Source organism: Polypterus senegalus, chromosome 8 (genome assembly GCF_016835505.1).
Source record: "Polypterus senegalus isolate Bchr_013 chromosome 8, ASM1683550v1, whole genome shotgun sequence".
In the NCBI taxonomy this organism is placed as follows: domain Eukaryota; kingdom Metazoa; phylum Chordata; class Cladistia; order Polypteriformes; family Polypteridae; genus Polypterus; species Polypterus senegalus.
The window spans coordinates 156,355,908-156,368,660 of record NC_053161.1 but is presented as its reverse complement, the minus strand read 5'-3'; the positions used below and the strand labels follow the sequence as shown (position 1 = coordinate 156,368,660).

General features: G+C 42.6%; 1 protein-coding gene across 1 annotated transcript in view; it reads left to right on the top strand.

Annotated features, from left to right (window-relative positions):
- Nucleotides 1–12,461: 12,461 nt before the first annotated feature.
- The window catches only part of LOC120533190 (gastrula zinc finger protein XlCGF57.1-like), a 23,491-nt gene continuing 23,199 nt past the window's right edge, over nt 12,462–12,753 (top strand). Inside the window, exon 1 of the mRNA XM_039759928.1 lies at nt 12,462–12,551. The gene's annotated coding sequence lies outside the window, so the exon portion shown is untranslated. The remainder of the gene's footprint in view (nt 12,552–12,753) is intronic.

Here is a 12,753-nt window from a genome sequence, read left to right as displayed (position 1 = left end):
GAGGTCCGACCTGGCTGTTCACTTACCACCTCTGGGACGGAGCGGATAGCTGCTTCGAGCTCCTTTTTCTGTCTGGGAGTTAGCTGCTCGCCGAAATTAAGGGAACTTACTTCAGCGAAGAGAGAGCAGGGCTGTCCGGGGGGGGGATCGGGATCCCTCTCCTTCCACGGTTTCAGCAGGTTTACATGATACACTCGCTCAGCTGGTCGGCGATTGGGCTGTTTCACCAAATAGTCGACCAATCACTTCCTCTCCTTAATTTCATAGGGGCCTAGCCAATGTGCGAGCAGTTTAGAGTGAGAAGAAGGTACCAACACCATGACACGATCCCCCGGTTGGAACTCCCGGAGAGTCGTGCCACGGTCATAAGGCGGGCCTGTGCTGATTGTGCCTCCTCTATATGACTTTTTAGAATCGGTCTAATTGCATCAAATCTATCGCGCAATTGGGCGATATATTCCAAAATATTAGTGGAGGGCTGTGCCTCCCCTTCCCAGCCCTCTTTTAAAATATCTAATAAACCCCGGGGCTGTCTTCCGTACAATAATTCAAAGGAGAGAACCCGTAGAGGCTTGAGGACCTTGCCGGTAGGCAAAGAGGACAAGGGGGAGGAGTTGGTCCCAATTCCTCCCATCCTTGCTGACTACCTTACATAGCATTTGCTTGAGAGTTTGGTTAAATCTCTCTACTAGCCCATCGGTTTGAGGATGATACACGAGGTCTTTAAATGCTTTATTTTCAGTAACTTGGCAGTCTCCTTGAGCGTTTCCGAGGTAAAAGGCGTTCCTTGGTCCGTCAGGACTTCTCTAGGAATGCCCACCCGCGAAAAGACTCCTACTAGTTACCGTGCAATATTTTTAGTGGTAGCCGAGCGAAACGGAACGGCTTCTGGGAATCGGGTTGCATAATCCACGAGGGCGAGTATATATTTATATCCTCGGGCTGAGGGTTCTAGGGTCCTACTATGTCACCCCAATCCTGTCAAAGGGAACGTCAATGAGGGGAAGGGGGACCAGAGGAGCACGGTCCCTCCTAGGAATTTGCCGCAGTTGACACTCCGGGCAGGAGACGCAAAAGCGGCGAACCTCCTTGTTAATCCCTGGCCAAAAAAAATGGAGCTTAATTCGCTCTAGTGTTTTGTCGGAGCCGAGATGGCCTCCAAGAAGGTGGGAGTGTGCTAACTCGCAAACCTGCCGTAGGTCCGCGGGACTAGCAACAACTTCGGACCTTCCCTCATGTTCAGCGACCCGATACAACAAATCATTATCAATGACAAAGTGAAGTCCCTGTGGCATGGGCTGATGAGTGCGTTGGCCGTTAACGAGAACCACTGCATTCTTTATGTGTTTCAGAGAGTCGTCATTCCACTGTTCTCTCTTGAAAGAAGCCGGCGTTGCTTTAAACTGAAAGTGCAATTCAGAGAGTGGGTCCGGTCTGACCTCAAGGGGCGGAGATTCCTCCCTCGCTGCCGGGGCACTGGTGGATGACGTAGCAGCCCGCGACGGTCCGGGAGTGCCTTCGTCATTCTCTTGGCCTTCCGCCCCACTCCCTGTCGGCTGATTACACGGTGTGAAAGCAGCTTGAGATGAGTCGTTGTCATCTATAATGAGGCCATAAGTTTTCCGGGGAATGCTTTCTAGGCTACCGCTGTTACTATTAGACCAGTCCCGCCCGAGGATTACGGAAGCGGAGGATCCGGGTGCACCGCTTCGTAAGTTGTCGAAGGGTTCCTCCGAGACATACGTAACACCGGGCGGTTTTGTATGCGTCGGATATCTCCGTGTATACATTTGATACTGGTCTTTTTAATCCATTGTTGCGGTAGCACAAAACGGCGAGCAACGACAGACACGTTACTGCCGGAATCAAATAGGGCTGTTACTTTGTGTCCGTTAATGAGAAGCTCCCCCGTATGTTTGTCTGCCAGGGGATTGCTAAGGGCACTCAAACAACCCCGCCATTGTCCCCTACGGTCCGCCTTATTCCCCGACAGGTCGCAGGCCAGACGGTCGGGCGACTTCGGAACAAGCTCTGGATTGCGTGGAAGGGACTGCTTCAGTGGGACATAGCTCCCGGGTAGTCCACAAAGCAGCTGTTCTGCCCTCCCAGGTTTCACAGCCGGCCTTGGTGTTTTTAGGAGCTGTAGGAGCTCGTCCATTGAATGAAATTCACCCCAGGCCGGCTGGGCAAAGTCCTGGGGTAGGTGTTGTAACAGCAAAAAACAGGCCACTTGCTGTACTATTTGTAAGGGGTTTAAATCAAATGGCCGCAGCCACTGCCCCACCTGTTGCCAGAGAGCCATAGCCTGCTCTGACAGCCCTTTACTTGGGTGAAACTCCCAGTTTAATATTTTTTTCACCTGCTGTCCTGGGGATAACCCATCATTAACAGGGACCTTGGTCCCGATGGGCGGCTCGGCTTTCCTGCCCAGGAGAGCATACTGAGCTACTCGTGTGTGTTCCCCAGAGGCCAGCCCACGCCTGTGGGTCCCCTCTATGTTCTCCACGAGATGGGTTGTTAGCCCCAGGTTATTCTCGTGGAGCAGAGCCTGCACCGTGTCCTTCCCGACCCTCCGGCGCACTCCCTGCCCCGAAACTTCGGCCCGGTACTCACCCACCTGGTTCCTTGTAAGGTCATGACCCGGGTTCGTCAGGGACACCATCCTGCCGGCTACGCCACTGTAATAAGTTGAGACCGAGGCGGAAAGGTTTGGGGCAGCCACCCGTTTAATGCGGTTTCCTGGCTGCAAAAGTATTTGAGGCATTGTAAATCAAGTTATACAACAGAGTCCAAAACAGAACTGCCTGCCAGAGCAAAGGCAGTGGGCTTTATAGTACAGAGGATGGAAGTGATGTCGTCCTCTGGGCCGGAACTGGAAGTGACATCATCCTTGGGGCCGGAACCGGAAGTGACCTTATCCTTGGGGCCGGAAGTGATGTGTCCTTCCTGGAAATGGCGGCTCCTGGTGGGATTTCCCGGGTAAGACCTGCAGAGAACTCAGAAAGAGCGTCAGCGTACCCCGCTCCCCCCTGGGCAGATGTATAATCAGTATTTTCTAAGCCCTTCAGCTGCCCCCCATGCACATGTGTGTGACAGGGTAAATACAGTTAATAGATGTCAAAAAAACAACAATCTCTTTTATATCTTTAATGTCAAAAACATCCTGCAATGCTGTTTTTACCTTTTTTTGTAAAGGGCATTTGAGCTTCTATACATGTTAACTGTGTAAACACTGTGTCTGCACTTTTGCTGCAATCTAAGACTGTATTTACCGAATCACACAGACTGCGCAGAGACAACACAAGACCAGCATTTGAGGTTAAAAAGTATATAAATTGTCCATTTGTTTAGAAAATAACCGATTGTTTCGCTAGATAAGACGACTCCTCCTCGGCTGGAATCGTTTAGAGTCTTCTGAAGCTGCATTTAAACTGCATTTTGGAAATTCAAACTTCGGGGTGCCATTCATATCCATTATATAGAGAGAAATCCTGAAATGTTTTCCTCAAAAAAACTATTTCTTAATGATCGAGGAAAGAAAGACATGAACATCTTGGATGACAAGGGGGTGAGTACATTATCTGTACATTGTTGTTATCAAACTAAACTATCCTTTAATCTAATCTTTAATCTAAACTAATCCTTTAACTGGAACGGTCTAAAACACGTGAAACCTGTAAACATGCATTTACAAAAAATAATGTTTGCCAAAACATTGGAACTAAGTTGTTGATGCTAGGGCCACATATTAATTCCTCTATGACTGAACACACACCGTTCAATTTACTGGAAATGGTCTAAAAGGTGTTGCATTTACAGAAAATAAGGTTTGCCAAGACATTGGAACCAAGTTGTGAACGATGGGGCCGCATTATAATCCCTCCATGGCTGAACACACGCTCGACGGGCACAGCTAATACCCTCATTGCTATGGCCATCACAATTTTCCAGGTTCTGGTTGAGCTGGGCAGCTGGGCTGGAATGAGTGGATTTCTTTAGCTTTTTGTGGTAAAAGAACAGCCTAGTTTCATCATCTTCTGATTTGCTCTTCTTCATCCCCATGACCTGTTTGTTCCGTACTGGTATGGTCTGTCTCCTGCAGAATCAGATCTAACACACAAAAACTTAAAATTACAAATAAACCTACACACTATTCTATATTGTGAGCTGCATGAATCTTGATACACTGAGAGTCATTATGTTTTTTCCACGATTCTCCCACAATTCTAAATAGACAATTAAACAAAATCCCATTTAAGCTATCATAAACTGAATAAATTAATCAATGTCTCATTAATAAAGGATTCATTTCTTTCATTACTGGGTGCAGTGTGTTTTAAAAATCTCATTTGCAGACAAACTGTCACTTGTTTCCACCTACTAATGCAACAATGTAACTGACAGAAACTTTATTTGATTCATCAATTTAATTTCAAATTTACTTTAAGTAGTTTTTTTTGTCACTTTCTATCACTACTGTAGACATCAGTGTGTATAGATCCGTATTTATGTGATGATTTGAATGGTTGTAACAGTCAACAGCACGGTATATGTATTTCTATTTCATACTTGTACGTGATAACTGCTCTCTCTGGGCCAGCAGCAGTGCCAACGCAGAACTGAATGTTTGCTGTGGTCATACGTTAAACATTGTCTTTTAGGAATTAGATTGCTTGGTTGTTTAAATCAAGATTACAATCTTTTAGTGATTTATTGTGCAGCACTACTAATTTCTGTAAAAACAACAACAAATAATATTTACCATTATGGGATATTATTCTAAAATTGGTCACTTACTTTTTACTTCCATGGTCAACTGCTCCTTTAGCTTGTCATCAACCAATACATCGTGTTCAATCCACATAACCCCAAAGGCTGGATCAAGAACAGCTGCTTTGACATAAACAGGATCAGAGAATGGTGGAATTCCTTCATTGGCCTCTGGCTGAGACATTTTTACATTGACGAAGATGCCTTTGAATCTTCTTTGCAGTGATTTTTGAAGACTGTGGATTAGGCTGATCAAGTATTGTGTTCCTTCTTTCTGGTTTTCCAAGTGATGGTTGAGAGGGAGAACACAGGGAATCACAGCACTTATGGTTACAACTTTGTCTCCCTGTGTGAGATCAGTGGCATCAGCAAACGGCTTCAGAATGCTGACCAGTTCTTTAATCTGAGCCCACTCTCTTAGAGTGAAAATAGTCTCTCTGTGCCCTCGAACATCCAAAACTTTGCACAAAGTTTGGTAGTCACACTTAAGCAAAGACCTCAGCTGTTGGAATGTCGAATTCCATCGAGTAACAACTGAAGCAGGAACTCCACGTTGGCCAAATTCTTTCTCAAATTCCTCCTTAAAAGAAGTACTTGTGGGGAGCAGAGAAATGATCCACGATGCTTTTGGCCAGAGCTGAACTGGCTGCCCTGGTCTCTTGAAGGCCATCAGCAACAACCAATTGTAGTGTGTGTGCAAAGCACTGTAGTCTATACTGACTTTTGGAGGTCAATGTCACGTTCAGCCTCTCCTCCTCTTCAACCGGAACGGCATTCCATAGTTCTGCATCATCCAGGCAGTCATCATCATTCTCATCTGCTTCATTTGAACTGGGAAAACATGTGGTGAATGCCTTCTTCATGTTTGCAGCATTGTCACAAATTATATAATCGATCTTTTGTTTAACTTTATACTGATCACATATTTGTTCAAATTCCTCACAAACTCTCTCTCCTGTATGTGACCCCTTGAAGCGGTTGCAAGCTAGCAGATGAGATTTCAGTGTTATAGCATCTGCTGCAGTGTCCATCCAGTGAGCGGTGACGCCAAGGTAGCCTCTCATTCTTCTATCTGACCAGATGTCCACAGTGACAGACAGATTTTCAACTGCGGCTATTTGACTTATTAGTTTTGATTGTCTCTCAGATACCATAGCTTTAAGTCTTGAGGTGACTGTTCTGCGGCTCACTGCAGTATATTTTGCGTTCATAATGGACAGAAAGTGATTGAAGTGCTCATTGTCAGTGATAGACAGGGGCATGTTGCAATTAATGATAAGATCGGATATTATTGCTTCTGTAATGGCTTTTTGTCGAGGGTGGTTGACTGGATATGTAGTCGTCTGGGGCACAATGAACTGCGACATGGATGGCTGCTGTGGGTCGCTGCAGTGTATCTTGGATTTAAGATATTCATCATATCTGCAAGGATAAAAAAAATACCAAACCAATCAGGGAAAACAGTAAACATTAAAGCAAAATTAATTTTAAGTGATGATCTCTTGCCTATGTATGTGCTTTAAGTTAGGTTCCAGCAGTTACAGATTTTCATGTTTACACACACAAAAATGGAAATACTTATATGTACTGACAGAATGTAAGACTTAAGTATTTATACAGGCTATGAACCTTATAAATTAAAGTATTGTGACTGAAGATTTATCTAGTATGTTTTATATATGATGCTTTAATACTTATGCTGTCCTTTATAAGGCACAGTAGGGGATTTATCCACTCTTTTTAATCTAACGTTAGTGATGAATCTCGTTAATTAAAATGAACGGATCTTTTTCATTTCAGCAGAATATAAATATAATGTACAAAGTATGTTAATATAGCCCAGTGATGAAGTTATGAAGCTTAATCGTCATCTCTGCGGTGGACGCGCAATATACACGTTTCATACATAATATATAATCTGATATATTTGTTTTCTATTTGAACTGGTTTCATTGTTATACAGCACACAGCATTTTGTTGTTATTGTGAGTGTATACAAAAAAATTATAGACACTTAACGTAACCGATTCGAACGATGAACTTATTCTTGTCTGTATGACCAAAAAGTTTTGAACGAGTTATTGAAGAAGAAGTGATTGCACCGACGCTTTCATCTTAGATTTTCATGCAGTATAACGTTACACGAGCTGCCATTCAACTAACCACACGCAGTCAGTCCATACAAACGCTTGAAAATGCGCACATTTAATAAAGACATTATAGTTTACATGTAATATCGAGAAGCTTTTTCATTTCAAGTTACACTCAACATTAAAATGTGGCTACGCCACTGGTAACGTTATAGCGTTTTATTTATGAGATGATCATCACATTTCTGATAAAAAAACATGCAACCAAGGCCAAATTATGACAAACAGAAAAGATGAATTTAATTAATTAGTAATCGTTTTATTAAATTGACTATAAAGAAGTCGACTTTCTTGCCTTTCCTTGTGGTTTTTGAAGTGCCAGATGAAATTTGATGTTGTGGTTGTCGTGTCTGATACTCTCGCGTTGCATTCTCTGCATCTGGCAAATCTTTTTTTGTTAGTACGGTCTAGTTCAAAGTCCTTATAGCCACACGTGACTATATGTGGAGCTCGACTATTGTCTGCCATGTTTGGCACGGTTTGAGTTGTGCAGTGTTCTTCTTCTTCTTGGTAACATTAAGAGTTGTGCAGCGTTAAGGGCGCAGGCGCCAATTATGGTGCTGCTGAGTCATAATTATTTTATTAAATTATTTAATTTTATTAAACGAATTATATTTAAAAGTTGAAGTCATTGTCGAGTCTTCCACTTTAAGTGAAGTCTCAAGTCACTTATGGCGCTTTTCCACTGCATAGTACGGCACGACACGGTTCAGTTCAGCTCACTTTTGGGGTGTTTTCCACTGGGAACAGTACCTAGTACCTGGTCCTTTTTTTAGTACCACCTCAGCCGAGGTTCCAAGCGCGCCGAACAGTTACCAAAACGTGACGTGTAAACTCTGCTGGTCACTGATTGGCCGGAGAAAATCGTCATTACTGCGTCACTGGCTATTCTTTTCTTTAAAGGTACACACACGCGGAAGTTTGTGTCCCGTCTCTCCATCGCTGGACGCAGTTTGTTGCATAAGTGGATGAATGTTTCTTCAGACATTAAAGTTCTCCAGCCACTGAGTGTTTGTAAAACCGGGAACAATCACATCCCACCACTCTGAAGCACGGTTAAATGTCCAAACAGATGGTCTGTTGCGGCCACTTTTTTGCAAAATGTGGAAGATCTGTAATATACAGAATCAGCATTTTAATGTTACACTGGCAGTTAAGTTCATTTTATGCTTTGCAACAGTGATAAAAGTTAGCTAGTGATGTGCTTTTTAGATGCTTAGCCTTGCGCGTCGTCGAGCTAAAGTGTTGTCGTTGTCTGCGTGTTGTTGTAAAAGTTCCACGGTGTCACGACAGTAGAGGCGGCGCAACTATAACGACACGTGAATAATCCCGCCCACTCTAAAGCGGTACTAACCTGCAGTCGAAACGCAAACCGAGCTTAACCAAGGTGAGCTGTACTGAACCGTGCTGTGCCGTACTATGCAGTGGAAAAGCGCCATTACTCTCAAGTCAAAGTCAAGTCAAGTCATTTTCTTACTTCAATCAAGCAAGTCTCAAGTCCTGAAAATTGTGACTCGAGTCTGACTCGAGTCAAGTCATGTGACTCGAGTCCCCCATCTCTGCCTTATAGGTGGAAACGCATTCACAGCAACGACTTCCAGGACGGAGAGGTAGATGTCGCTGCGCTTTTTAGAATAATTTAATGGGAGTCAGTCCTTTTAAACAGAAAACAGCACTTTTGTATGTTCTCAAAATGTTGATCGACACTCAATAACACTCTGAACTTGAAAACTGGAAATATATAGTTAAGTTATAAGACTTTAGTTTTCACATTTGAACTCTTCACCTCTATTTATAAAATGCAAGAACCGGCTAGGTATTTTGTAAAATTCAAAAATGCTTCACACACTTTCAAAAGGCAATCATATGTCATGACTGTGAAGAAGTAACTTTGTCTTATAAAATACTGAAGTTATCCTTTAACACAGAACACGTAACTAGTTTTCGTAAGCTGTGTGAATACATCAAGATGAATAAGTAGTTAACTCGGTAGATACCCTGGGGCTTCATGGAAACAGTCAGTCGACACCCATGTAGTAAATAAAGAAGAGGTATCGGCCTATATGTGTGCGGAAGTAAAGCGAGACCCCTAAAAGCAGGGCGTTATGGTGTCCTCCAGAATGTTTGAGACAAGAACACACTACTCCTCGATTTCCTCCCATCTGCTCCACAGTTTAAAATTACAAATCAAACACTTTGGACATTGTGAGTAAAGTGTGCATTGCAGACATTCATTTAAGGGGATTTGCATACATTTTGTTCACACAACACTTTCCCCCCCCATTTCAGGGTGCCATAATGTTTGGACACAGTAATGGCAGGTCTATTAAAGCCAACATATTTAGTTCTTTGTCACATATCCCTTGAATACAATGAGTGCTTGAAGTCTGCGATTCATCAATATTAGCAGGTGCTGAAGATCTTCTCTGGTGATGTTCTGCCAAACCTCTAATGCTGCCATTTTCAGCTCTGGTTTGTTTTGGAGGGCTTGTCCCCTTAAGTTTTCTATTCAACATATGGATGGCCTGCTTAATTAGATTTAAATCTGGTGACTGGCTTGGACATTCAAGAAAATTCCAATTTTTCGCTTTGAAACACTACTGTGTTGCCTCAGCAGTATGTTTGGTGTCATTATCTTATTGTATGATGAAGCGCCGTCCAGTGAGTTTGGGGGCATTTACTGGAAGTTGAGCAGACCAGATGTTTCTCTGCATCTCAAAATTCATTCTATGACTCCGTCATGCAGTTCCCTCATTAGTGAAGAGAAGTGTGCCAGGACCTGTGGCGGCCATACATGCCCAAGCCATAACACCCCCAGCCCACACCATGTTTAATAGATGAGGTGGTGTGCTTTGGATCTTGGGCAGTTCTTTTTCATCTCCACACTTTGCTTTTGCCATCACTCTGATGCAGGCTTACAGTATCTTTGTCTCGCCTGCCTACGAGACCTTTTCCCAGAATCCTACAGGTTCTTCTAAGTCCTTTATCACAAACTGTAATCTGGCCATCCTGTTTTAGTGGTTTGCACCTTGCAGTGTGTCCTCTATACTTATGTTCATGAAGTCTTCTGCTGATAGTCGTCTCTGACACACACACACATCTGCCCCCTGAAGACTGTTTCTGATCTGTCACAGAGGTGTTTGGGGCTTTTTCTTTTCCATAGTGAGGATTCTTCTGTCCTCAGCAGTGGAGGTCTTCCTTGGCCTACCAGTCCCTTTGTGATTTACTGCCTTCTTTTGAATGATATTCCAGACAGTTGGTTTAGGTCACCCTATAGTTTTACTGATGTTTTTCAGCCTCTTAATGGCTTCTTTCACAAGCACAGCTTTTGTTCTCCTGTTGAACAATGGCGACTACAGACTCCAAAGGGTAGAAGAAAACCGAGGTATCTTATGAAACAATGAAACCCACCTAAGGAATCACACACACCTGTGACGCCAAATGTCCCAAATATGGTGTCCTGAGCAGAGGGGTAAATCAAGGAAAGATATGTCTTTGCCCCAAACATGCATGCAGATGAAGGTAAATGATTTCAGTAAAGAGTGATGCTTTACTTGATGACAAGAGGAAGTTATTGGTAATTTTATACAAGAATAAAGAAATGCATGTATTTGAATAAATCAGCTAATCTAAGTAACATTCATAAAAAGACTGTTCAACATATTTAAGTATGCAGCTTGGCAATTTGCTGTGATTTTTATTGTAAATGAATTAATTACTAGATCATTTAGACGTCATCAACCCAAGAAGATAATAAAACACAATTAATCCACTGCCTTGACTTTAATGATAACAACTTACATGGTTTCTCAACGCAACTTCTTATTAGTTAGGAGTAATCTTGATTCAAAGCAAACGAGCTAAAGTAATGTACGAACATCTGCAGCAGCGAGTTTTAATGGACGGCAGCAGAAAGAAACTCATTTCAGTTTTCATTGACGCTTGAGCAATTTATTTGCATATGGAGCTAATGCGGTGTTTTATATTCTGCTGGGGAAAACGTCGTGGAAAAGCTTTGACAGATTGAGAAAACGACACGTGGGATGGGAGGAGGGGTTTCATCTCCGGTTTTTTTTCACATCTCACCATGCAAACGAGGAAAACGTTATAGGGGAGGGGTCAAAGATCCAACCACGTGTCGCACGGCGTCTCGCAGCTAGGAGTAGAACCTTCTTGAACACTGTAACACGTCACAAGATCTTGGGGGTTGAAAATCAATGTGAGCTGCAAAAGCAACTTAAAACAAGACATCACGATCTCGGGAGAGAAAAAACAAGAACAACCGTCGCCACCCTGAGTTCTGATATTATTATTATTATTATTATTATTATTATTATTATTATTATTATTATTATTATATAGCGCCTTTCCCATGCGCAAAGCGCTTCACAGCAATTTATAATGAACAACAGGTCATATACAACTTTGGATGCAAATATTATCCATAAAAAAACTAATAAAGATGAATACAAAAAATACAAGGTTTTGAATTAGAATAAAAAATACTACAGGAAAACCCTGAACAAAGGCATACTTGTTGATACAAACACAAAATATCCCGAACATTTGGAAAGAGAGGTTAAACTGAAAGAAGGACCAGAAAATAACCCTTTTTTTTCCTTCTTTCTCTTTAATTAATGGACTCAGGTGATCTCTTTATTTCCCTATATCCTTCCAAAGTCAAGGGCGCTATAGACCTGAAGATTCTGTCACCAACAGAGCGCAGGATAGTTTGGGGCAATTTCTAAATGTCTTATAAATGTAAAAATCATGCTGCTGTGCTTTTCTGAATGTAGAATAACAGAAAAAAAAATACCAGCTAATTAAATGAGTGCTTAGGAGTCTGTTTGGAACAAAACCCTGCGGCCACAGGGGATCCCCGGGACCGAGTTTGGGAAACACTGATCTAGACTTTGATTTCACGCAAGTAGGAAGCTGAGAACATTCTGAACTTTCCCATTTAACACTGAAATAGTATCTGTATCGATCGTAAGGTGACGACTGGGGAATGGGACCGAAGAGTATAATGCGAATTAATATTCTGGACATGCACGTAAAAGTATTTAAAGATTGTAACGTCGGTAGTGTACAGTGGAAGTACATGCTGAGCCAGCGAAGTTGACAAGATTTAAGAGACTCTCCAAAATTTCGGCGACTCAACCTCAAACGCCTGCAAACTCGAGTGCCACTGTTTCATTTATTTATTTATTATTTTTGTAAAAGTTTCATTTATAAAAAATACAAGCCACAATAATTCAATTTCACCATAAACAAAGACCGTTTTTTTAAATAACAGTTTAATTGTGTTTTCGTATATACGATGATCTGCTTCAACAACATACCAATGCAATACTATGAGCATTTTGATGCGACTGTGTTCTACTTTCACGCTCGCCTACATACTGTATTTTACGACGCTGTCCGAACCGCGGCTGTTATTACGACTGTCGTCAACCAGAATGTTTTGTCCGTACGGCGAGCGTGTTACTATAGCGACAGGGGGCGTGTGGCGAAAGACAAGCGCTGCTAAACTTTACCTCATGTGTGCGTTTTGATTGGTCGTCAACGGAGCAAAGCCGTGTCCAGATGTTCTTGCTGGATGGTGGTGTCGCAGGTCCTTGCAGAGAAAAGGTAATTTCTTTTGTAATGAAATTAATAATGAACCGAGGTAAAGTTAGCTTGATACTCGATTGCAAAATGATAGAGCATCCCGTCTCCGCTAATGCTAGAGACACAGATGGTTGCGCTCGAGCCAGACGTGAAAGGTCTTGTTAATCTCTGGTGTTTGCCTCGGGCCCAGCTGAGTTTGACGCGTGTGTGGTCACTCCGTAGT